Genomic DNA, 26,196 nt, shown 5'->3' with positions numbered 1-26,196 from the left:
CTGAGCTGAGGTCAGAAGCTCAACCGACTGAGCCACCCAGGTGCCCCACCATGAAATGACTTCTGTAGTATTAATAATTTTAATCTAGACCATTTTTAGTGAATTTTCATTGAAATTTTTCTTGTAGCAGGATGCAGGTACTCTGTATAATTATGATTTTTCATCATAACATTATTATGATTGTTAGAGTTGAAAATATGCATTCTTCTGATTTCACAATCTTTTAATTTACTCATTAGAGAGAGTTATGGTCTAAGATAGCTACTGTTTTGGTGACATGCTGACAAGTGGTGACAGTAATAGACAATTTACAGCAAAATTTGCATATCATTGGCTTCTGGGCATATATTTATCCTATATTCTACACACGCCTGTCATATATATTTGTATGTGAACACTATGTTTGTGGCAAGGGCTTTAGATTTTATATTTTCCAATCTGAAACAAGATCAACAAAATCTTGCTGAAACATCACTGAATTGAATTGGCAACTCCCTTGTACAAAGAGCAAGATAAAAAAGCTGTTCAACTTTTATGCTGTTCCTCCTTAAGCTCCCTGGTTCTCCGGTAGTACTTGGTTACCTAGGCTGGCAAATTGCATCTCTACAGTGACTTCCTCTTATTAACTTAGCATATTAATGATGAGAGACTACCTGATAACATAAAAGGCACAAGGAGACACTTTAGGGATAAATTCATATTGAAAATAAATATAATTTGGGTAATGTTTGCATTTTGGTTTCCTCAGCTGCCATGTTTGTACCATTCCAGGGAAATATTGCTTTTGGAGAAGGCAAGAGAATACAGGAAGGAATAGTAAGTGCCCAGAATCCAACTTGGGAAATTTTCCTTGCTCCATACATCCTTCTGACTCTCCTTCCTTGTCACTCATTTGTTCCTTGATCACCTTTGTGAGGAGAGGACTATACCGATGTGATTGAAACTGTCCTCTGATATTGAGTGGGTACATGGCGTTTAGAAAATAATAATAACAATAACAATAACAATAACAATAACAATAACAATACACGAAGAAAAAAGGAAAGGAAAGAAAAAGGAGGAGGAGAAGATCCCACTGCCATCTGGTCCTTTTATGAAGATGTGTGAAGCAGAAGAAAATCGTAGGACATAGTAATTCTTGTTAAAATATGATATCATTGAATGAAGGACAAAGATTTATTGTGTATCTGCTGCACTTATAGCTAGAGCTTACTTTCCATTTTTCCTTTCAAGATTCTCTTTCACCCATGCCAACCTCTCCATTCTACCAGCACTGCCCTTTTCCAGGGCTTTTCTGACTTACATCTGAGTTACTCTCTCCCTTGAATAGTATCTGTCTTCTCAGGGGTCTCATCAAATTTTATTTGCTAATTAAGGCACAGCTGAAGTACCATCTTCTCCATGAATTTTTCCTTGTTTTACTCATCTTCACTGATCTCTCTGGTTCTTGAAATCCTACAGCTTAAAGTATAAAATGCTTACGGATTTTTGACATAAATGTAATGATTAATTTCATGTTGTTTCAGTCCACAATAGCTTCTTGAGTATTCATCTTGGTTTCCTAAACTACAGGAAGTTTTCTGAGAGCCGGTATCCTATCTTATACTTATTTATATATCTCTTAATTCAGAGTACATAGTAGACTATAAATAAATGTTGATTAATTGATTTATTAATGAACTTGTTCTTGGTTTCCTTCATTATGGAGGTCTTAATCAACAAAGTAATCAATGTACGGGATCTTATTAGTTTATTCCATACCTATCGCCTATCCTGTTAATGCAGAAAGTAAACAAATTAGAAGGTCATTGTTAATGTCCTCAATTCACTTTCCACACGGAGAGACAAGAAAGGCAAGAATAATACAAAACAGTATAGCCAAGGGTCAGAGTGTGCATTAGGAAATACGTATGTCACTTCGCTTCCAAGTGTAACTATTTATGAAGAAGACATGATGAAAATAAAGATTTTATTCTTTCCACACCAGTGAGGTGAGGGCAGAGGTAAAGGTGAGGAAAGAGTAGCAATCTCTATAGACAATAATATCATTGTCCTCAAATCTTGGTTCTGTATGAAGAAAGTGGTTTTGAGGGAGAGTCATTAACAAAGAAAATAAAAGGTTATTTCTAGGGAGCCTAGTAAAACAGGTGGAAAGATTATGATAACCATGTAATCGGCCTTCTAGCATAGCACAAATAGAAACTTTCTGTTACAGCTCAAGAATATAAATAAAAGGAAATAGTGACGTTATTATATGAATAAATAAGTTAGTTAATCAATCACTGACAAAGCATACTCTGTAATCAAAAGATTTTTTATGTTAAGATTAATTTCATGTAATACAAGTCTAAATATTACATAAACCCTTTTGACATTGAGTTATACTTCATAAGACAAAAAGGGCGTTTTTAGCCACTGAAGAATGGCAGACAGTCAGGAACAATTTTGGATTTCAGAATCTGGGTGGCCATTAACTAAAATCTTGGGATGCTTTGAAAGTCAAAGTATAAATCGACACTGTCTAATATGGTAGCCACTAATCGCATGTGGTTACTTGGTCCTGGTAGAGACAGAATTAAACAAAAGGAGCAAATTCCCTGGAACTGGAACTGTTAGCCTGTTGTAAACATGAAACAGATCCCAGGTGGTATATGTTACTGGGGGAAGTATTGAATATTAGACAATCAGGTCTCCTCTTTGACATATAAATACATAACATGAGTACATACGGAATGTGTATGCGTTGTTGCCAGGCTTTCACATTTAACTGGAGGGCCATCGATCCTGAACACCATATCAACACAAAGATCCACCAAAACAAAGCACGCATCTAGAGTGAGTTCACCACACTCACCTTTTGGCAGGTAGGCTCAAGCCAGTCTCTCTCGCTAAACAACAAAATGGTTTTCTCCTTCTAGCCAAGTGAGGGTGATAATTGATAAGAGGGCCAGGGCCACTTTTCACTCAAAATGGTGTAATATGCCTACATTAAGCCAGGATAGAGGAACCCCCCAAAATAGCGCTTTGATTTTACCTTGATTTTAGGAGTTGATTTCCCATCAAAGAGTTGACTTGGACTTCTTCCCATTACCCATGAGTTAACATGGAAAGACAGCTGTGATCCTTTTTAGATGGGAACATGCTCACAAGGCACTTGCTGAGAATTTGTCACCAAAAGCGTTATTCTGATGATTTCTCAGTCCATCTGCTAATTTCTATTCTGCATAGATTTTCCAGAACTGGAAATCTAGGAAAAGGATAAGTTTCCCAGAGATTCAAAGTGTTTCAACAGAGGGACTTAGTCTTACACTTCAGTGAGAGTAGATTTTCTCTCTGGGAGAATCTTGGTAAATACCCACAATCATATTTTATTACCAGATGTGTAGTTTTAATTTCTTTCGTGAAGACAAGGCCATAAACTTCCTCAAAGACAATGTGCCTTTACATGAACTAATGGTTTTCAAAAGCTTAAGAAATCCTAGATATGGAAAATATGAGAGAACGAGTCTTTATTTGCTCTCTATTCCCCACCTACGTGCAGAATGGTGAACAAATAAGTATTATTAATAATTCTTAGGCTGGTCATGTGAAACTATAAAATCTGCACTTTATGGTGAACAAGAGAAGGCATTTTATAGAGAAGAGGACACAATCCACCATTCTTAGAGGGATTTACAAATAAACTGTTTTCAAAATGGGGAGGGAGCCCAACAACTACTGTTCCTCTCCTCTCCACCTGGGACCTCAGGGTGGTCCCCAAACTAAATTTCTTCATGACTTTTTTCTTTCCAATTCAGATTCATCTTAACAATTACCAGGATGTTGAGCTGAATGCGCTTACCTTCTCTCTTATTTTCTAAGCTTTTTATAAAGTTGGACACCATTACAACTAGAAAAGATCTTAACATCCTTTTAATTTTAACCCTCTCTTTTCTGAGTGAGCAACCCTAAGGAAAAATGAAGACATGACATTGATTAGCTGGAGAAAGAGTGAAGCCTGGAATCCAACTCTATAAATTCTCAGTCAGCATTCTTGGATTTCTCCAAACCACCTTCCTCGAGTCCACAATATCTGGCGATCCAGTCTAAGGTTCTCATACTAAGCAACAAGGAATCTGCTCTTAGATACTTTTATAGGGCCTTACACAGCCCAACATAGAGAACATGATTCATTCATAAAATATTCAACTTTTCTTGATAACTAAGGGCTTACTTTAATGTAGACTTTTATAATTCTATTTTTTTAAAAGATTTATTCATTTTTGAGAGTGAGAGAGACAGAGCATGAGCAGGGGAGGAGCAGAGACAGAGGGAGACACAGAATCAGAAGCAGGCTCCAGGCTCCGAGCTGTCAGCCCAGAGCCTGACACGGGGCTCGAACTCACAGACTGCGAGATCATGACCTGAGCCCAAGTCGGATGCTCAACCGACTGAGCCACCCAGGCATCCCTAGACTTTTATAATTCTAAAAAGAATATTGATGAGAGTGGTTATCAGTATTTGTATATAGATGGGGAGTGGTGGAATCTTGTTTAGGGCAGCTAAACAGATTTTGGGGCCACACACCTTATACTCTAAAAAATCTCCAGAGCTTGAGTTGACTTGCTTTTAGTTGCATTCTCCTGTGAATTGGATGTCTTTTTGGGGGGAGAAAATGACTCTGTGATGCCCAGATGGAAGGTTTGAAATGTATCTATTAGCAAACACACAGACCACAAAATTTCTTTCTCATTATGGCAGGATGAGAAGATAATGCTTAGAGGTTTGTGTGTCCTTGGTGTGAACAAGGTGAGAAAGGAAAACAGCTTTTTTATTCTTTTTTTTTTTTAATTTTTTTTTTTGACGTTTATTTATTTTTGAGACAGAGAGAGACAGAGCATGAAGGGGGGAGGGGCAGAGAGAGAAGGAGACACATAATCGGAAGCAGTCTCCAGGCTCTGAGCCATCAGCCCAGAGCCTGACGCGGGGCTCGAAATCACGGACCGCGAGATCGTGACCTGAGCTGAAGTTGGACGTTTAACCGACTGCGCCACCCAGGCGCCCCAGCTTTTTTATTCTTTTAACGAGATGACCAATATAGTTTATTTTCTTTCTTACCTAAGTCAGTTTGTGCTATATAGAATCTTAATTGAGTTTGTATTATTAGATTTGTTTTGGAAGTAGAAGAAAAATAATTAGCTTCTTTCTCTGACTTCTTTGAGCAAATAATACTTTGAGAAGTGAGATATTTGAATCGTAGTGAGGATGACATTAACAAACACGTGTTTTGCATCACAGAAGTATGCCATTATAATAATAAACCATAGTCTGTTCAAAAAGCTATACAGTTAGAAACTTCGGATTAAAGGCATCTTTATGTTACATACATCTCCATTTAGCAGACTAAAAAGTGGAGGCTCAAAAAAAGTTACCTAATGGCCCACCACGGAAAACAAAGTTAATTTGTAAGGGAAGAAATAGACGTCTCGCTCACATTGTGATGCTTTTGTCTCCGTAGTTCTTTAACAATAGGATCATTCTTGAATCATCTATGTCACCCCACACATGTCTAATTAACGATGATCCAGAGATCCAGATCCAGCAGAGCAAACTGGATCTGTCGTTCCTTTCCTCAATGGCCAGCCTGTTTCATATACGGTTCTCCATTTTTATTACATGCCATTCCCCTCTCTTCACCCCCATGAACCGTGTGCTCCCCCACAGACACATTCCTACCACTCTAAGCACAGTGCTCCCTTTCAGAACTGCTTGCACAGTTGGTTCCTTCTTCCTGGAATTTCCCTTTAGGGTCGCCCTCTCTACCTTCAGTTTCATCCTTCTGGATCCAGTTCAAATATCAAAACTCTTCTTCAACAGCCATTTGCAAGTCTCAAGGCAGAGATAGACGCTCTCTCTCTTTAAGATTTCAGGCTTCCTTTTCCACACCTGTGAAAGAGCATTTGTGATATTTTGTGTTAATTGTATTAATTGTCTCCCTCTTTAGGTAGACTCTTTAACAGTATCATTTAAACTTTTCAAATGCAACTACCATTAGAAATACGTGTTTACATCATGACCCAAAGCACGCACAGACACAGATTGAAACAGAACTTCCATAAAAGAATATATTCCTGGGGCGCCTAGGTGACTCATCAGTGGAGCATCCGACTTCAGCTCAGGTCATGATCTCACTCACGACAGGCTATCTGCTGACAGCGCAGTCTGCCTCAGATCCTCTGTTCTCCTCTCTCTCTCTGCCCCTTCCCTGCTCATGCTTGCTCTCTCTCTCTCTGTCTCTCTCTCTCTCTCAAAAATAAATAAACATTAATAAAAAGAATATATTTCCTTACAATGGGCAGTGTCCTTTGAGATTTTCTACTCTCATTTTTTTTTATTGTTGGTCATGATCTATTGATTTCACAGCTCAATAATGGGCCACAGCTCCCAATTCAAAAAAGTCTTTCCCAAATGGCAAAGAATTGCCTCTTATTCATTTTTGCTTCCCCCATGCCTAGAATACGGTAGGACACAATAAATATTTGCTAAATGGATGACTATACAAAGAGGATAGTTCTGAAAATGTTTAAAAAAACTTTTTTTTTCAGCCATAATACACTTTACTGCATTTCTTCTCTGTCTTGAGGCTAAGTTTGAGCTATGTCCTTGTTTTTGTTTTTTTGTTCGTTCTGTTTGTTTTTTGTTTTGTTTGTACTTGGGGACAGAGACGAGAATAAAGTGTACATGGCTCATATTTGCTATTTGGAGAATCTGGTAGAGAGGGATGAAGGTGATGAGCAGAGGGGGTGAAACTAGTGGTCTAAGTGAGTTTGAAATTTATTTGGCCCATTTCATTAATTATTGTTCTTTCCATTGGGCAGCAAAATCAGAACTTGTAAGTATAAGCATTTCCTGTGCAAATGTTTTAATTAGTTGATCTTGTGCCTCGGGATGATCCTGTTCAAGCTATCTATAAAAATAAAAGAATAATATCTGTCAAGAAAGTAGTTAACTCTGGTTCTTTAGTTCACCTATGTTTTTACATCTAGTTTGTTTCCTGTTTTTAGTTTCTGACTTTTAGTGCTTGACAGACTATAAATTTTGTATTATAAATTTTATGGTGGCAATCCAGACCCTGGGTTCTCAACAAATATTAATAATCGCAGGAGAAACATTTTTCTTGGTCCAATGGCAACCTTGTCAGTTTGTAACCAGGAGTAAATAGAACATTCAGTTCAGTCCATGTGCTCATTTTGAGGCTTAGAATAAATCAGCCTTTTTCTTGATGCTAATAGCTGAGTGGAAGTGGAAAGCTTGTAAAAAATCAACTCTGACTAACATGGAGTCAGATGTCAATGTCTTGATTTTTATGATTATTTCTGTGGAATTATCTTTAGATAACGACAAAATGAAAAGTAATTCTTTGTGTGTTTTAGGTCATGGGCTTAAAATAAAATCAACAGGTTCTTCGTATCACTTGTGACTCAGAGATTTCCATGATTTGAGACACTATGTCAGTCACACGTCTGTTGGAGATTGGGGAATAGAGCTGGATACAAAGCTGGTTCACAATGACCAGAATTATCTATATGGCCTCAGTGACATCCCTGATGTTAATTGGAGAGGTGCAGTTTTGAAATATATTTTTTTTCTTTCTTCCCCCCCCCCCCCCAGACATCCTCCCCTCTCCAAAAAAGGGAGGACATTGTGTGGAATCCTAATATTTTTAAAAAGCAACGTAAGCAGAGCTTTGGTAAGAAGCCTGAAGGGAAATGCCTGCCTATTTGGCCACAGAAAAGGCTTTGAAGCACTTCCTAAATTCCTGGGGCTCCACTCAACACAGCCTTCAAACCACAATCCCAGAACAGAGCAAGTTCTGAAGACATTGCAGAAAACTCCAATAGCTCATTCTAAAAACATATGCTCAGCCCTCCATCTTCCAGAGATTCTGATTCTTCACATCTAGTATGGCATTCAGGCACATGGATCTGAAAGAGCCTTGCAGGAGACCACTGTTCCCCTGGCTTCCAGACCAACCGGTCTGCTCTGTTTCTTTAAGTGCAATCCTTGAATTACCTGCATCCGAATCATTTGAAAATCTGTGATTTTTCGGGACCCTGTTTTGGAGATACTGAGCCAGAATCTTTGGGAAAATTCTGATTCACACTTGAGTTTGAGATCTGATGATTAAGAGGAATGTGGACAGATGCCCTTTCAGTCTTAGCAGTAAGCTAAGCAATGAGTCCTTTATAAAAGGAGCTGGGTCGAAGCCATCAAGAGCCAAAAACATGACATCAAAACTCCAAAGGCTTATTCAGAGCAAGTGCCACTGCTCTTTCGTGACTCAAAAAAACACAAATGTCACCAGACATAAAAACCCACTACTTTCTAGGAAGGTGTGGGTCCCTCAACAATTCTAGTCTTTACCTGTGAGAATCACTGGTGGAATATTTGATGGAAAAACCGTAGCGCTATGATGGTGAACCACCAGAGCATGCACACAACCAGGAGGCTGGATGCAAAGGGCACAAGACGGGTCAGTGGCCCTTGTTGTGTTTCTTTTTCTCATTTGATTTTCAATGTCCACATGAAGACCATCTGGGGTTCCGAGGGATGATCATCCAGTAACTTATGGCCACCAAGGGAAGAACAAATATAAAAAAATAAATGTTAAGGATAATTTAAGAAACAAATCATTATTTCTCAAATTCCATTTCTTATGCTGATACCTCAATCATGCCGTTGTATTTATATTGACAGAGACAGTTATCCTCGCTCTCTCGCAATACAGGTTTATTTGATAAATTTGGCAAAGTAACAGGACGGTCTTGTCCAACAACGACCATAATGGCTGCAGTGGCAGAATTGCAAAATCACCCTGTAGCTAAGAGCATAGAGTTGCCAGGTTGCCTGGGATTGAATGTTGGCTCCAGAATTTGTTAGCTGTGTGACTTGGGGAAAATTGCTCAGTCTGTGTGTCTCAGATTTACTGATGAAGATGATGGCTGATAAGAATATGTTAACTATCTCACACTGTTGCCGGAAAGAGTCTACTGGCTAGAACTTATGAAGTATTCTGATCAGTGCCCAGTCCATACGGGTGCTAAGTGTCTGTCAAATAATTACAACTCTATGAAAGCCAGCCTTTGTTTCTATGTCATGGTCACCAACTCATGCTTTGCAAGCACCCCATCACTTAACTCTCCTCACCCCTGTAGGTAAACCAAAGCACCAGGAGCTTACTTATGACAAGTACTCTGGATACAAACTCAAGAAAGTCAGTGACAAAATCCAAACAACGCAACATGGACATCTTTAACTTCTATGATGATTAACTTGTATAATGAACATAGTTCATGTTCCCGGTTTTGCTGACAGCTGTGCCCTGACTCCTCTCGATGATGTCATTAAAGGAGGAGAGGGGAGAGATGGGGAGAAGGAGCATTCTGACCTTGAGGACAGAATGATGGAGGCAGTTCGAGCTCTTCCAATCTTCTTTTTCCTCCTCCCTGTTAGATATATAATCATTTCAGTGTTACATTTTTCTATGAATTTTAGTTGCTCTAGAAATTATAATGTTATACACCTTTGTACATCCATATTTGAGTGTATGTGAGTGCTGGAGGCTAGAATTATAATTCCATTCACCTTTGTGTCTGTTTATCTTTGTATGTAGTAGGAAGACTCCATGTGACGTGCTTGCAGTCACTCCTTTGCCTTCAGGGGTCAGAACAGGGGTGGGTCCTCTGACTTCCTTTACTTGAGCCGAGAAAGACCAACCTCCCCAGAGGTCAACCGAACCGAGGGACACTCCAATATCCACCCCCACCTAGCTGACATGTGGCCTCTTGAAAACCTTCCGGGAGAAGCAAGCCCAAGCTTCATTCAGAGTTGCATGACATTATTTCCTCTCACCCTGCATTAGTCATATGCTCATCCCCTTTTTTATAGTGGCTGAAAAACTGTTTGCATCTCCCTGGACTTCAAAAAGATCTTTGTGTGTAAAGCTGTTACAGAGAGGCCAATGATTATGGGATCATTTATTTATATTATTATGGCACAATAGAAGTCACTCTGGTTCTTGAATGTGTTCCAGTGACTCATGATATTTTTTCCGATGTTTTTTGACCTCTGCTCCTTTCCATATTCCCCCATCTCCAATAAATTCGCTTCAAAACCACAGAAAAACCACAGCTGTGTTTGTTGATCAGGGACTCAAAGAATGAAAGTAACTGTTTCCATGAGGCATCTTCAAAGGAGGTAAAATTAGCTCGCTGTTGTCTGCATATAACCAGATATTAAGGGATTTCAGCAATGAAAGTTGTCATTTCTTGTTTGGAAAATATTTTCACATGATAAAAAATAGAAAAGTTATGGATCCATCACCAAGATCAGCAGAATTGTATGTTTTGTTATTACATTGTCACATTACAAATGAGATGACACACAAATCACGATGAAATGCATGATAGAAAGTAATAATAGATTAAATGTATTTAATCATGTGAAGAGACAAATACAATTATCAGAATATAAAATATTAAATGTCGAAGTCAACAAAAATATGCAGGGTTAACAAAAGAAGACACTGATTTATGAAAGTTATGCACTGTGTTCCGGACCTCCAGAGGGCGCTATTGCATTTACACAGAAATACATTTACGGGCACATTCTCTTGAAATTAAAAAATGAGAATTTTGAGCCTCTCTAATTCATTTCCACATAAAACTAGGAAAGAATCAATAACCAGAACAACAATTTGTCTCCTAAAAGATTAACCGAGGTTTATCTCATTTAACAAACCTGTTTTTATTATTTCATCTAAAGATCAGTTACCTAATAAAAGAATGGAAAAAAAAATCAAGTCATTTCAGAGAATATTTACAGTAACTTTCATTTGAACAAAATGAACTCTGCATTAGTCATAGACATGATTGTACGTTCAAAATACACTTAGAGATTTAAACTCCTTTAACGTTGCTTAGGCATCCAGAAATACATCACAACAAAAATACATTTTTTTTAAGGGAAAACTGCAGATTTTGAAACTACAAATAGTCTTTACCTCAGTAAAATTATTTTGATGCTTCAAAATAGCATTTCAGACATATTCTTAAGTATGACTGATATTACCTACTGAGGAAACTGCCTATGAGAGGCATTGGCAGGTAAACAATAATTGTTTTTTTGCACCATTCATACTTACATGACAATGGTGAATGGATGTATCTTACAAGACTTTGAATTCATATGACATGGTTGCAAGTTAGTACACTCAGCTGTAATCTGTAGAATTCGTTTCAAATAATATGACTTCTTTAAAAAATGATTAAAATTGATCCAAGTAATCTTTTTTTTTTTTAATTCACTGACAAAATTGTTTTCTTTGGGGTTTTGACAGCTCTTCTGAATTCTTATCATATTTATGGAATTATTAGAATCATGTTATTTTTAGACTCATTAATTACTATTGGAATTTTATACAGAGTGCCCCAGGAGTGTGATAAAGAAAAAATTTCATTTGTTTCTCATCTTTAAGTTTCACATCTAAAGTTTGCCCTTTCTCTGGTTGAAAATCATGCTGGCATTATTTTCCCAAAAAGTGAAATGTTTCCCTCCAAAGTTAGAAAGGGACTAACACAAATATTCAAGTCCAACAAAGTCACCTTAATTAGTGACAAAGTACAATTTAGGCAATATACCAGAAGCCAACAGAAGCTAAGAAGGTTTCCCAAACTTATAGCATTTTTTGACATTAAGAGAAAACAATCAACTTGGGGAAAGTGTGGAGTAACTGATGAGTCGTAATCAGTCATTGAAATGATTAACAGTGAATGCAGGTCAGGAAGTGAAGCAACATGCTCATTAAAATGTGAGGATGTTGCTAGAGAATTTGTGGAACATATGTGGATAGCAGTATAATGACATATGCCATTTCTATAACATCCTTCTCTGGAGCACAAGCTCGCACAGACTCTATTCTCTTCACATCTCTTGGAGGGAGGAGGGTATTAATATGTCTTGTGGCTACATGAGAACAAAATATCCAGGACAGGAACAAAGTGAGAGCACAGGGAGGCAGATGGGTGACAGTTTCCCATGTCTGTGGGTGACTGTGGATACAGATGGACTCGTCAAATGTCTAACTTGAGCTGATCTGGATGACATCAGTAAGGGACATTTCAATCAAAGAGGCTCACAAGTAGAAAAGGAAGAGAAAATATAACTTTCTTTCTTCCAATATGACAAATATTCTTAATGGGGTTTGTGTCATCTGATAGAGGGATCTTGAGATTATGGTGTCTGGGGGAAATATTTCAATATTCAATACCCTACAGGATGATTAGGGGAAAAAAGTCCCCTGGCACGTGTTAGTGGCATACTGGTGAGGAAGCACTCCCATGAACTTATCATCCTCCTACCTTTTGTTTTTTAACACACCCTTTCCATTGGGCCATAGTAGTCCCTAATTGTGAGCACTGTGTTCTACATGCAGGCTAAAAACTGTCAGCACTATATAGTACTTGGAGCTTTTAAACTGAAAATAACAGTAAAGAATAAAAACAACAAAGAGAACAATATTTGGAACGTGTGTTGGATTCATGACCTTGAAAAACTCTCCTTAAGCCTTACTTTCACAATTTCTAAGTAGGAACACATGTGGTTAAACACTTCGGTAAATCCACATGACATGATGTATTTTAAAGTCACTTGGAACTATTAGTCAATTTAGAACTATTAGTCAATTAGTCAACAATAGTCAACTATTAGTCAATACTGAGATACCTGGTTTTATCTCAGGTGAGATCCTAGGCATCTCTTACAACAATAGATTCTTCTTCCATTCTTAGGAAAAGACAGATTAGGACTTGAAAAAATAGAATGGGTTATTTGAATATTTACCCTGGGTTAAATCAAGAATGGAACAATCTTATCTAAGACCTCTTAGAGTGTGAATGATAAGGTAGAGTTCTGTCTTTACTACAGCTCTACAGTAACACCTTGTGTGGACTACCAAAAGGATGACTGCCAGAGACTCCATGGTTTATGGAATGACCCACTGGATACATATTCTGCCAAAAGCTGGTTGTACACATGACAATGGGATCGATAATGTTTCAGGCTAGAAACTTTGCACAAAACTCAAAATCAGTGCATATAAAGTCATTTGGTGTTGTCTTACATTATGGATCCAGCAAAAATGGGACCAGGACAGAGATATTACAGAGAATCAGTTCTTACATTTACAACATTGATTTTGAAACCAATGATCCATCTCTGGGAAAAGAATCATCGCAGGGGGAAAAAAAGGCTTAGGTTAATATCATGAGATTAGAGCCTTGTATATTTAGCCTATTTTCTGTGTCTGAAGGAATATAGGAGATCACCTTGACCCTCTTAAGGTAAAAAAGAAGGGAATACGTGTCGGCATAAGATACCAAGGCACAAAGTAAGACATTTTCAGAGGATATTTGTGAAATGATGAAGGAGAGTGATATGGAATAAAGTTAGTTGACCATGAGCCTAAGCACCAAAGTTCTTACCAGATTTTTCATACTGTAGACTGGGGACGAGGATTCACCTTCTGTGAGCCAAGTTTCATGTCTCTTAGCTCTGGGCTGGAGTTAGATTTGTCTCAAAATTTCCTAACAGCTCTTTATGCCCTGACTCTATGACCCAGGAGTGTGTGTGTGTGTGTGTGTGTGTGTGTGTGTGTGTGATAAAATGTGTGTATTCTTGATCAGAATTAAATAGAAAGCAAGTTTATAGTAACACCAAAAATAAAAACTCAGTTACATGGAGTAAAAAAACAGGTTGGCAAAGGATTTTATCTAAAGACTATTTGAAATTTTGTTTTAAGGGTGAATTCATGCATACTTACCAACACAATACCTTTTGCATTCTTTACTTAAGTACTTAAGTAAAAAGAATACTTTAATTTTAGTGATTCTCATGTGCATATTCTTGTAAAGAGGTAATTTTTAAGTAATATTTCAAACTTTTCTATTCAGCCATATATAGATACTGTCTTTCCAACTTCACACGTGGTGACTTTGGCCAGAGATTTTATATATATAACTCCCTCTGCACAGATTTAAATATCTAAGGCATTGTGTTCTTGAGCTAGTAACATAGTAGCTCGGTTTTATATTTTACTGCAACAAATTCCTCCATTTCAGTCTGCTACTTTTATTGAGAGAAATACATACAAAAACGAAACGATTTAAAATATACATAAAAGTTGCTAGATAGAAATGTCCATATCTTTTTCTGTTATATTTAATGTCTACTAATCTGAACCTACATCCATACATAGATTTATGCAATTGGATAAAAATCTTACACTCATATCTTAAATCCTACCCATTTGTGAAGATTAGTCTGATCATCTAATTCGGTGAGGTAGGATTGTAGTAATTTCACTAGTGCTTGGCTCAAGACTGTGTCCACAGGGAAATCTCACAGCATTTCATCAGCTTATGAACACTAGTTCAGTCATAGAACACTATGCTAGTCAAGCCACATCATTCAGACTCATACTTTGGCAGGTGACAACTTCCCTCTGACTATAGAAGTCCCCCCATTTCAGGTAGAAAGAGTCAAGGATCCTTTTTTAAATTTTTGTGTTTTGTTTTGTTTTGTTTTGTTTTGTTTTGTTTTCCAAGCAATTCACAGTCCTAATACAATGAATATAATAAACATGTGTGTCTCTCTCTAAAATGCGAGTGACTGGCTTTGTCAAATTCTCCACTCTACCCAGCTCAGCAGCTTTTGATGTCTCAGGAAAAGGACAATATGTGACAGAAAACAATCAGACAGGAAAAGGAAAGTGTGCGGGAAAGTGGTCTCACTGTTTTGCTGTTCCCTAACTTTCTCTGAATTGAGTCCTAAAATGATGAATATGATCTTGTCTAAGTATTGTCTACCTTCCGTTCTCCTTCTGCTGGACTACAGAACTTCTCAGTAACATGGCGGCTTCTCTTCCTTATCACTCCTTCTCTTCTTCTCTCGTTAACCCCTTAAAATTTAGTGACTAGTCCTTTCTAGTTTAATAGAGATCTCCTAGTCACAAAATTAACTGGTCTTTTCTCAATTCTCAATATGTTTTTCTTAAGCTTCTGGCCCTGTTGGCTATCTGCTGCTTGAGTCTCTCAAGAAGACAATGATCTTCCTGGCTTTTCTTCTACATGTTTGGTTTCTCATTTTCCACTTTCCTCTCATTTGCTCTTCTCACACTCCTTGCAAGTAAGCATCCTACAATCTTTTCAATGATCTTTTCTTTCCCATTCCTTTGTTTTCTCCCTGGCTGATTTTATTAATGCTCATGATTTTAGTAATCACTTCCATGTAAGAAAAGTTTCTATTTTTAGCCCCAACCTCTGTCTCTCAAGCTTCTGATTTTTCAGTTATATGCTGGACAATTTGACTTTATGTTTACTGACCCTTGAAACTTTCAACACCCAAACACGAATTAATTTACTCTCCTAAACTTTTTCTCCTGGATGTCTCAACTTCTGTTCATTGTTCCACCATCTTCCAAGGGACCTAGGTTCTTTGGGCCATGCATGGGATTCTTAATGTATGTGGATTTCTTGATATAAAGTGTAAAACATTATGTTTGTATTACTTTTATGCTTCTTTATTCTGAAGAAAGCTTTTAGAATTTTTATTGGTTTCTCAAAAGGGTCAGATATCAAAAAAAAAAAAAAAAGCTTAAAAAAATCCTTGCTGCACAGCCAAATTTAACATCTATTTTTCTTTTATGTATCATGAACAATATATACAAATCTAAATTTTTAGGCTACCCTTACAAGAATATTGTTTACATTATAGCTATTACATACCAGAATAAATTATAGGTTATTGATTTGGTTTTCCTCAATAATAGAGAATAAGCGGACCCTTCTTTGTCCATAAAGGAAGTTTAAATCTTAGATTTTAGAAAATTACAAAATTAAAAGTCATTTCTAAATTTAAAAAAGTTTATTAGTCATTTTATCTCTTTTGCTAAATACTTTATTTGGGGATCAAAACAGTGTAGTGTTTATGTGTGTGGACGGCTTAGTTTTGTGTCTATCTTGCATTAGGGACTCGTGTAAAACTAAAAAGTCAATTTGAAAAATCTAGCTGTTTGACATCAGATGGATGAGAAGAGGTTACACTCTCCACCAACTCAACTGTTATAACATCAGGGTGACTATTCTAAGAAAACATAGCTGAGACTATGTTTGAAAGCATTAGATTGCTCTTTGTATGCAATGGCGTCAAAATCTGAATCTTCTCTACACACGGAATATGCTCATATTTAATAAGGGCTCTTTTTCTGTTTCGTTTTTCCTTTGCCTTTTCTTCCTGAGGCTTAACGGACTCAACTTCATGATCAGAAAATCAACCACAGTGTTGATTTCTTACTTTCCTTTTACGTGGCTCAATTCTGTTTTGTGTTGTCTCTCATTTTATTTATCACTGGCTGAAATAAACTCTCTAAATTAGACTTCATTACCTATAAATTCATGTTTCCGTATGTTCTGTGCCAGAGACTGTGTTAGGTGTCAGACACAAAGGACAACGAGATATAGTTCCTGCTCTTAAGGAATCTAACAAATGTGTATCCACCTTACAAAATATTGCTGCATTTGTACTAATATTATTAGTACTATTCGTCATTTTTAATGATTATTGTACCTAGTCCCAGCAAAGGGCATCTGCAATACTTTTTATGATAGTACAGATTGCTCAGGAGAAATAATGTTCTCTAAAATAAGCAATATTTCTTATAAAGGTGGAGAAATGTTGTCAATTTTCTCCTTGAACTTCTACCCCCTTGTAATCAGGAACTAATTAATTAATTAGTAATATTTCTGAAGTGGATTAAAGATGAGCAGCATCACACAAATGCTAAGTATTTTAAAGCCATGTGTTGCCTCATATCCTAGATAGGACTTCTTCAAATTTGGAAAGGACAATTTGAACAAATTATGTTTCATCTAAATGGAAAAGCTAGGCATATTTTGAAGGCAGGGATTAGGTGAAAGTACAAGGAGCTGGTTGGGAAAGTGCAAATGTAATCAAGAAAATGAGAATTATCCTTTACATTTCTCCCCATTTACCATGATCATAAAAACAAGAGATTTGTGCATTTCTATAAAAATGTTGAAGAGAGAATACAAATTTATTAAAATAGTGAAGTATTACAATTTTTCTCACACTTATGAAATTGTTAATAGAGCTAAGGCAGGACTTCCTAATAAAGGAGCTTATTTTATAAAGCTCTTAATTCCAAGGCCAAAACATCTAATTTGGAATCTACATTATCTAGATCTAGATCCATTACCTGAATTTGTAAGATATTTACCAACCCCTTCCTATACCTTGGTTTCCAATGCTGAAGACTATACCAATGCCTGGGAGGAGCAAAGGAAAGAAGAATCAAGGCCAGTGCCCCACACTGACCCAGGCAGAAGCCAAACTAGGGTACTTATGCTCTAATGTGAGCTTTCTGTCCTAATGATTTTTCACCTAAACTATTCAGTAAATTTATTAGATCATACTTAGTTTTGTGATTTCTAAACGTGAGTCATATGGGAAATTTAACTCTTGTAGGAATTATATAGGCATGCCTTGATGATATTGCCGGTTCACTTCCAGACCGCTGCAATAAAGCAAATATCACAATAAAGCAAGTCAAACGAATTTTTCGGTTTCCCAGTGCATATGAAAGTTATGTTTATGCATACTGTAGTCTATTATGTGTGCACTAGAATTATATCTAAAAACTGTATATATCTTAATTAAAATATACTTTATTGCTAAAAAATGTTATCATCTGAGCTTTCCACCAGTCATAATCATTGACCACAGATCACCAGAACAAATATAATAATGAAAAAGTATGAAATATTGGGAGAATTATCAAAGTTTGACACATGAAGTGAGCAAATGCTGTTGGGAAAAAATGGCACCAATAGATGTGCTCAACACAGGGTTGCCACAAACCTTCAGTTTGTAAAAAATGCAAGCTCTGCAAAAACAACAAAGCAACAAACAATAAAGCAAAAACAATAAATCAATAAACAATAAAATGAGGAATGTCTGTATTTGTTTCAGTTTGGTAAAGGTAGTTATTTTGGAATCTTTCCTTACTTCTCTTCCTTTTAAAGCCAATGAGACAGATGTCACAGAACAATGAAGACCAGAGGCCAATCAGAAAGCATTACTACTGCACGGTACTATTATATTGTACTGTTCGCTTGGTTAACGGGGTTTGGCGTCAACTCAGCATCAACCACTGTGGCTTATCCCAAGTGACTGCTCATAAGTACAGGGTGTTATGTGCCCTTTAACATCTTTTGGGGGCATAAATGATGGTATCTGAGATGTACCTCTCTCCACTTCATCTGAAGTGGATTAAAAGATGTCATCCAATCTTTCCTACCTTCATCTGAGACACTGACAGTTAGACTTCTTATAATGTTCCACTAAAAGGGAAAACAGCAATGAAGCATACTTTCTGGACAGATAGCCACCTATTTACAGTATTTTTGCAAATATAAGTCCTCTTCTGGGAGGTGTGCCCAGAATTCGATGCAACTTGCTAAAGTTATAGTGTATCTACTCTATCTTCCTGTAAGATAGCAGATAGCCATCAATACTGAATGAATGGCAGGGGATCCCATAAACTTTGACAAAGGGTGTCTCAGAGCAGTTGTTTAGAGGACAAATCTAAATAGCTGAGAATGATATTGATGGTAAAGGTGGTGGTGTATGATAAGCCCTGCTACTTTTACAATTCCTGCAACGTGCACCATCAACCATAGTCAGCCATGCCAACCGAGACTTCAAAACGGTAAAAATACACATATAACTTCAGGGACTCTGAACTTTCATCACAAGGCTTGGGCTATCTATTCCCTCCCAAGGTTCTCGTTATCAGTGACAAACTCATTTAGATCATGGAGACTAGAACCAAGGTGTAAACCATCCGAGCAGACAGGGAGCCCAGACTCAGAGCATCAAGGATCAAAAGAGAGAAAATCAAAGTTCAAATGTTGAGCGTAAATGGGAGGAACAGAGCGGCAAGAGAAAAGTAACACGCTGAATGAAACGTTTAGTCTGTAAGCAAGCAAGAAGTTTTCTGTGAAGAGGTTAAGTTTCTTTGTTATCCCATTTCCGGTGTTTGGATGTGTCAGTTTAAAGGGGTGGCTTTTAAGGTGGTCAGTTGGGTGTGGCTTAAAGGTCCAAGCTTTAGGTGTTCTTTCTCTTCGTGGTACAAAGTGGTGGCCTATTTATTCAGGACCTTCTATCATTTCACTCCTTACCGGGCATGGCTTTTTCCGGGAGCATCCGGATGTTTTCTGAAAGCTTTATCTTTATCAGGGACTTAACACAGGTTCCTCCGCCTGAACCTTGACTCTCTGCATAAAGGCAGCTTGCTTATCAGATTAACTCACCTATCCTAGTGTGATTGTAAAGGTGTTTTTTTTTTAATGTTTAGTCATATTTTGAGAGACAGAGCGTGAGCGGGGCAGGGGCGGAGAGCAAAGGAGACACAGAATTGGAAGCAGGCTTCAGGCTCTGAACCTACAGCACAGAGCCTGGCGCGGGGCTCCCGCTCACAAACCGTAAGATCATGACCTGAGTCGAAGTGGGACGTTTAACCGACTGAGCCACCCAGGCGTCCCTACGTGATTGTGAAGGTTTATGTGATAGTGCATTGCTCTTCCAAGGGAAACGGAATTTTTTTTAAGGCAATGTCCTAACGCAAAGAATGGTTATACACACTTGTGAAGCCCTTATGATTGAATACAAGATGAAATTCACTCTCTTACTAAGATACGCCACAAAGGAAACTATCTACGGCAGATCCTTGAACAACAGGAATTTGAGCTGCATCGCTCCACTTACATGTGGACTTTTGTTGTTGTTGTTGTTGTTGTTGTTGTTGTCGTTAATAAATACAGTGCAGTAATGTACATGTACTTTCTCTTCCTTCTGATTTTTGTAATAACATTTTCTTTTCTCTAGATTACTTTATTGTAAGAATACAGTATATAATACATGTAACATACAACATAGGTGTTTGTTGACTGTTTATGCAGTCGGTAAGGCTTCCAGTCAACATTCGACTGTTTGTAGTTAGGTTTGCAGGGAGTCAAAATGTCCATGCAGATTTTCAACTGGACAGAGGTTGGCACCCTAACCCCTGCTTTATTCAAAGGGCAACTTCATCTATGTGGTAGTTTTGAAGAAAATCAAATCCTAAAGTCACTTTGCCTTGGTTCCAACTCCCGCTCTGCCACTTTCTAACAATGTGACTTTGAACTAGTTCCACTGTCTCTCTGTGTCTCAGTTTCCTCATCCATAAAATTGGTATAATGAAAACAGTTAGCTTACATGATGGTTATGGGGATGAGTCAAGTAATTTAATTACTGGAACACTACTAGCTCTATATAAGAGTTAGTAATTATTATTCTGGACAGAAAGTATGGTATATTGGTACGCAACTCTTGCTCTGGCACTAGACCCGTCTGTATTCAAATCCAAACTGTTCTAGGTACAAGACCTCGGAGAAACTACCTAATCTCTCTGTGTCTCAGTTTCCTCATCTACAGAATGGGTTTTGAGAATTAAATCAGATTATACATATATATGGTTCACGTATGGTAAATGCTAGCAGTTGTCCCTCTCCCCGCCCCCCCACCCCCGCCATTTTCCATTTTGCTTGACTATTTCTCCACAGGGTTATATTATGTCATGGTCTAATGATATCTGGATATAAATGTTTTTATATGAGTGTTATAAGTATCCAGATTGAGAAGAACATTTGAGTAACAGAGTAATATCACGTGTTATTATGTGCAGAATGTTTCCTCAATTCTCCTTCTTAAGAGTTTTACACAGTTAAAAAAGCAATTAATGAAGAAAGCCATTGCTATCTAGATGTTGATTAGTATTGGTTGTAAAGTAAGGTTTCGCAGGTGAAGATTTATTCCCATTTTTGGACTGCATATTTCTGGAAAGTTTAGGCATCAGAGCCCCATGGCTTGTGTCTCAGCAGTTCCTGGTAAATGTGATTACACTCAATCTTTGTGTTGAAGTTCTCTATGCAAATGCAGGAGGCTCTTGCCTTGAGAAAAATCTTTAAAAGTTGCACAGCTCCCCAGAAGCAGAGGTTGGGAGGGAGGCATGCTTTGTGTCATACACATTAATTCAGTTGGCACATTACAATGTTAAACTAAATGACATTATTACAAAGCTGTGCTAAGAAGTGTTGACAGGTCCATATGGTAATTTTACAATGTATAATGAACACACAGACTCCTTTCTTGCAGAAATTTATAGTTCAAATCTATACCCAGGATATCCAGTTTTATTTCCAGAAACTTAAATTGACTTATTACGATGTAGTGAATGTATAAATTAGTTCCAGTAGTTAAACTGAAACATTTCCCTACAGACTCAATTAGATTCATTAATCTGCTGTGTAGACCTGTAAACGGCCCATTGTTCTTTTCCCCCCAAAATGTCAAAAACTATTTCTCTAACTATAAAATATTTCCTGCAAAAACTGTTTTAAATGGTCAGAATTATTGTATATTAGAAACCCAGACCTACAAATTATCTTATTGCACTGCCACTTTTTTTTTTTCCAAAGAAAAATAGGGTCCAGCCCTTGCCAAGTAATTTAGTGGGGTTAGTCACTGGATTTGGTGCTCTATCACACTGAAAATGCAGTGAAATGAAGAAAAGATCATTTTTTTTTTCCCTTGTCCTACTGGATAAATCAGCTGGCAAGGGGCACATTGTGTATGTTCCTAACCCCACAGGTTTTTCATTTGAAAACGTGTTTACGTACCTCCCTCTACCTGAAGCGTGGCAGCTGATCAGTTCATTGTGATGTTCCATGGGGGCTGAGTAAAATAATACAACCTGTTAATGAATTCCATTTCAAATGATGCACACCCGTGTCTTACCAATTTCAAAATACTACCCTCCATGTGGGGACTCAGGATATCGCTGCACAGCACAGCTTTAAACACAACTTCTTTCAAGCGACTTTATGGAATTTAACAACAACAAAAAACCCCCACAAAACTGGCTTTATTGATTGATGAAAGTGGCTGCTTTTACTTACTGCGTGATATTTTTTTGGCTTCTGTGATTTATTAAACATTATTTCTTGTTTGAAAAACCTTTGCAGCTCTTACCTTTGACTTTTATTTTCTAATGGCCCAGCTTTAATAATCTTCAGAGTCGCGTTTAATGGTAACTATGATTATGTTTTTAGTCTTGGGTAGTCATGGAATGATTCCAGTTTAGAGATGAGAGGGGAGATGGGGCGCCTGAGGGCTCTGCCGGTTAACGTCCCACTCTTGGTTGCAGCTGAGGTCATGATGTCACGGTTCCTGGGTTCGAGCCCCGAGTTGAGCTCTGCCCTGGCATTGTGAAACCTGCTTGGGATTCTCTCTCTCCCTCGCCTCTCTGCCCCTTCCCTGCTCGCTCTTTCTCTCAAAAATAAATAAACAAACAAACAAACATAAATACATAAATATTTAAAAATAAAGATGAGATAAGATCTGTCTGGGTCATTCTCAGACAGACTGACATTGATGTGACCTGAAATTGAAATATTTAAGACTCATTTGATTGTATTTAGCAGAAAACAATTCCAAGCCTGGGGGGGGGGGGGGGGCGGTGGTGCAGTCATTTTTAAGGATATGGGAGTGTCTCATACGCAAGGAATAGAAAACAAATGGTCCTCAGGGATGATTTGGAAACAATAATTGAAATACCATCTGTGAGCATCTTTCTTCTTTCTTTATAGCTATTTCATTTTTATTCATTATTACCTCAGTACCACCTTAGCTTTCTCTATGTCTTTGGTCCAAGGAGTAGAAAATCTGGCTGACAGAGGCTCTCCAATTCTTACATTATAGGCTGAATTCTCTCCCATCTCAGTACCCATTTTAGGAAGACATTCTAGCGGTGCCTGGGTGGCTCAGTCATTAAGCGTCCAACTTTGGCTTAGGTCATGATCTCACGGTTTGTGAGTTCGAGCCCTGCGTCCGGCTCTGTGCTGACAGCTCAGACCCTGGAGCCCACTTTGGATTCTGTGTCTCCCTTTCTGTTTCCGTTTCTCTCTGTTCCTCCCTTGCTCACACTCTGTCTCTCTCTCCTTCAAAAATAAACATTACAAAAAAAATAAAAGAAAGAAAGAGATTCTGATTGGTCTAGATTGCTTTAGTTACTAGTACTGGGACAATCACATGTGACTATACTGGTCGGACAGTATATAAAAAAATAAGTTACTCTCCCTGGATAATTGGGAGAAAAAAAAAAAGAGAGAGAGAGAGAGAAAGAGAGAGAGGTAATTCCCACAAATGGTAGTATGGTAAGTCGAGGTCAGCTTTTGGCTGAATGCATATATGTAATAAATATCTACCTTATTTTTTTAAGTTTTTATTTATTGTGAGAGAGAGGGAGAGAGAGAAGAAGAGAAAGAGTACCAAGCACTGTCAGCGCAGAACCCGATGCAGGACTCAGTCTCACGAATCGTGAGATCATGACCTAAGCAGAAATCAAGAGTCAGATGCTTAACCAACTGAGCCACCCAGGCACCCCTATCTACCTTAGTTTTAAATGCCCTGCCTCTAAGATAGTTACATGTCTCCTTATCTCCAGTCCAAGAAAATACAGAAAGTTAGAGCAGTAGGTGATCCAAAAGTAGAGATATTGGACTTTTCCTCCAGGATGATATTTCCAGTGAGAACTAGAATGTGTTGGAATAATCAGCTTCCTGTTCACAGTCCCATGTTCATCTGCTCACAGGACACGCACAATTTTCCTGCCAATGTGTAGCATAACATTTCCTTCCCCCACCCTTTTCATTTCATTAATATGGAGGTGGGGAAGGGGTGTGCCAGATTCTTCTTACAACATATTTTCCCCTAATTTTTCAACTTATCACCTTCTTTCTTGGAATCCTAGCTTTTCATGACAAATCGAAGAGTTCTCATTTGTGCAAATCTGCTCAATGCTAATATCTGCACCTGCACTTCTGGGGTGTGGTAAAGCAGCCACCCATGTACAATAAGGGTGAATCTCCTACGTCTCGGAAGGACAGAAGGCCTGAAATCAGCAAAACCAGCTCAAGCATTCCCTTGCCCTTTTGATTTGGTAAGTGCTTCTGTTCAGGCAGCCTGCCCCATGGCTCAGCACATTGCATTTCAGTTCACATATTTATTGAATGCCTTCTATGTGCCAGGTACTGTGTTATATACTTCTAGAGATGAAAAATGAGTAATATATTGTTTCTGCCCTCAGAGACTGCCACTTTGATGGAGTGATAAGATAGTCTTAAAAGGAATTCTGATACAAGGGACAATAAACCTGGTGGGAGAAACCAGACGAAATTTCTTGGAAATGGATTTAAAGGATGATTGGGAATTTGATTTAAACGAAAATAAAACAAAACAAACAAACAAACAATAACAACAACAATGAAAAACAACGATGTTGGGTATATTAGGTCCACCGGTCTCCTCCTATTTAGAGTCTAGTCTTAAATAGAATGTAAGTGTAGAAGCTAGCAGGGAAGTTCAGGATGTAATTGAACTAGGGATCTACCTGAGCTCCCCTCTCTTCTCATCCCAAGGAGAAATGAGGGAAGATGTGGGAGAGGAGAAAATGGGGCAGAATAAGTGGGAAGAGAGCCTGATCTTGAATAAAGCTTCAATGCAGAATTGCTGTGTCACATGTAAATTCAAGTAATGTTTCTAGAGGGTCTACCATTTGCCAGGAGCTATCACACAATATGTGCCCTGTCATTTTATAGACGAGTACATTGTCTAAAAGAGGTAGGAGATTAGCTTAAGACACGACATAAGTAGAACAGCCGGGAATTGAAGCCAATGTGCTGGACATAAAAGATGAGAAAATTCTGCAGGAGAATTAAACATTCATCAAGAGAATTAAAGGAGTGAGTGGGCAAGAGTTCATGACCTTGCTTTCTTGTTGGTTGCTTTGATTTCCCCCTCTCTTCTCTATAGTTCTTGCCCCTTTAGATAACTTAATGTTCATTCATTTATTTTTACAGAGATAGAGAGATAGAGGCAGAGACAGAGACAGAGAGAGAGGAAGAGCTCAAGCAGGGGGGGGACAGAGAAAGAGGGAGAGAGACAGAATCCCAACCAGGCTCCGTGCTGCCAGCGCAGAGCCTGATGTGGGGTTTGAAGTCACGAATCATGAGATCATGACCTGAGCTTAAATCATGAGTTGGACGCTTAACCTACTGAGCCACCCAGGCACCCCTCTAGTTATCTTTTAGATTCTGCTCCTATAACCAGATATCCCCACTCAGGCCACTAACTAACAACATCTCTCTATAGTTTTATATTAAAAAAAAAAAATTTAATGTTTATTTTTGAGATAGAGAGAGAGAGAGAGAGAAAGCACGAGTGGGGGAGGGGCAGAGAGAGAGGGAGACAGAGGATGCAAAGCAGGCTCCGAGCTGACAGCAGAGAGCTGATTCGGGGCTTGAACTCACAAACCATGAGATCATGACCTGAGCTGAAGTCGGACACTTAACCGATGAAGCCACTCAGGTGCCCCTTTATAGTTTTATATTCAAACTCTCCTAATGACAATATATTATTGGCCAAGTCATCATCTCTATGGAGCGAAGCTTTGGGCTAGACTTCTTCTAGACTATAAACCATGGGTCAGATGCCCATCATGATCCAAAAAGCCATGGCCAAGATGGTTGAATCAGGTGACTTGACTTTCGATATAGAAAAATCTTTTAGAAGCGACTCAATAAGGACAACAAGGAAAGCTAAGAGATATTATCATTTCAGGCACTGGAAGTAATGCAACATTGATCTTGACCTGCTCAAAGAAAAGCTGAACTCTGAGAGGTGTTATCTGTTTCAAAATGAAAGTACATTCCTTAAGCTACATATTGTTATGTATGTACCTTTTTGTCTTCCGTTGCAATTGCTGGTCAGAGGTAGAGCTTGATGATAGCAAAGAGATTAAGAACACAGACTTTGGATCATGTAGCCACATGCTCAATTCTTAGACTGGCTGCTTGTTATCTGTAGGACTTTAGTAAGTTACTCACATTTTCTATGCCTCTTTTTCCTCATCTCTAAAATTTCTGGTTGTATTTAATGGAGTTTGTATAAGGGTCAAATGAAATAATATCTGTAAACTGCACA

General features: G+C 38.1%; 1 long non-coding RNA gene across 1 annotated transcript in view; it reads left to right on the top strand.

The window, feature by feature from the left end:
- Positions 1-25,928, top strand: part of LOC122228385 — a 33,318-nt gene extending 7,390 nt beyond the window's left edge. The window contains exons 3-4 of the long non-coding RNA XR_006206546.1: positions 23,966-24,154; positions 25,834-25,928. This is a non-coding gene — a long non-coding RNA (uncharacterized LOC122228385). The remainder of the gene's footprint in view (positions 1-23,965; positions 24,155-25,833) is intronic.
- The last annotated feature ends 268 nt before the right edge of the window (positions 25,929-26,196 follow it).

This window comes from Panthera leo, chromosome C1 (assembly GCF_018350215.1).
Source record: "Panthera leo isolate Ple1 chromosome C1, P.leo_Ple1_pat1.1, whole genome shotgun sequence".
NCBI classification, from domain to species: Eukaryota; Metazoa; Chordata; class Mammalia; order Carnivora; family Felidae; genus Panthera; species Panthera leo.
This window is presented reverse-complemented; position numbering and strand designations above follow the sequence as displayed.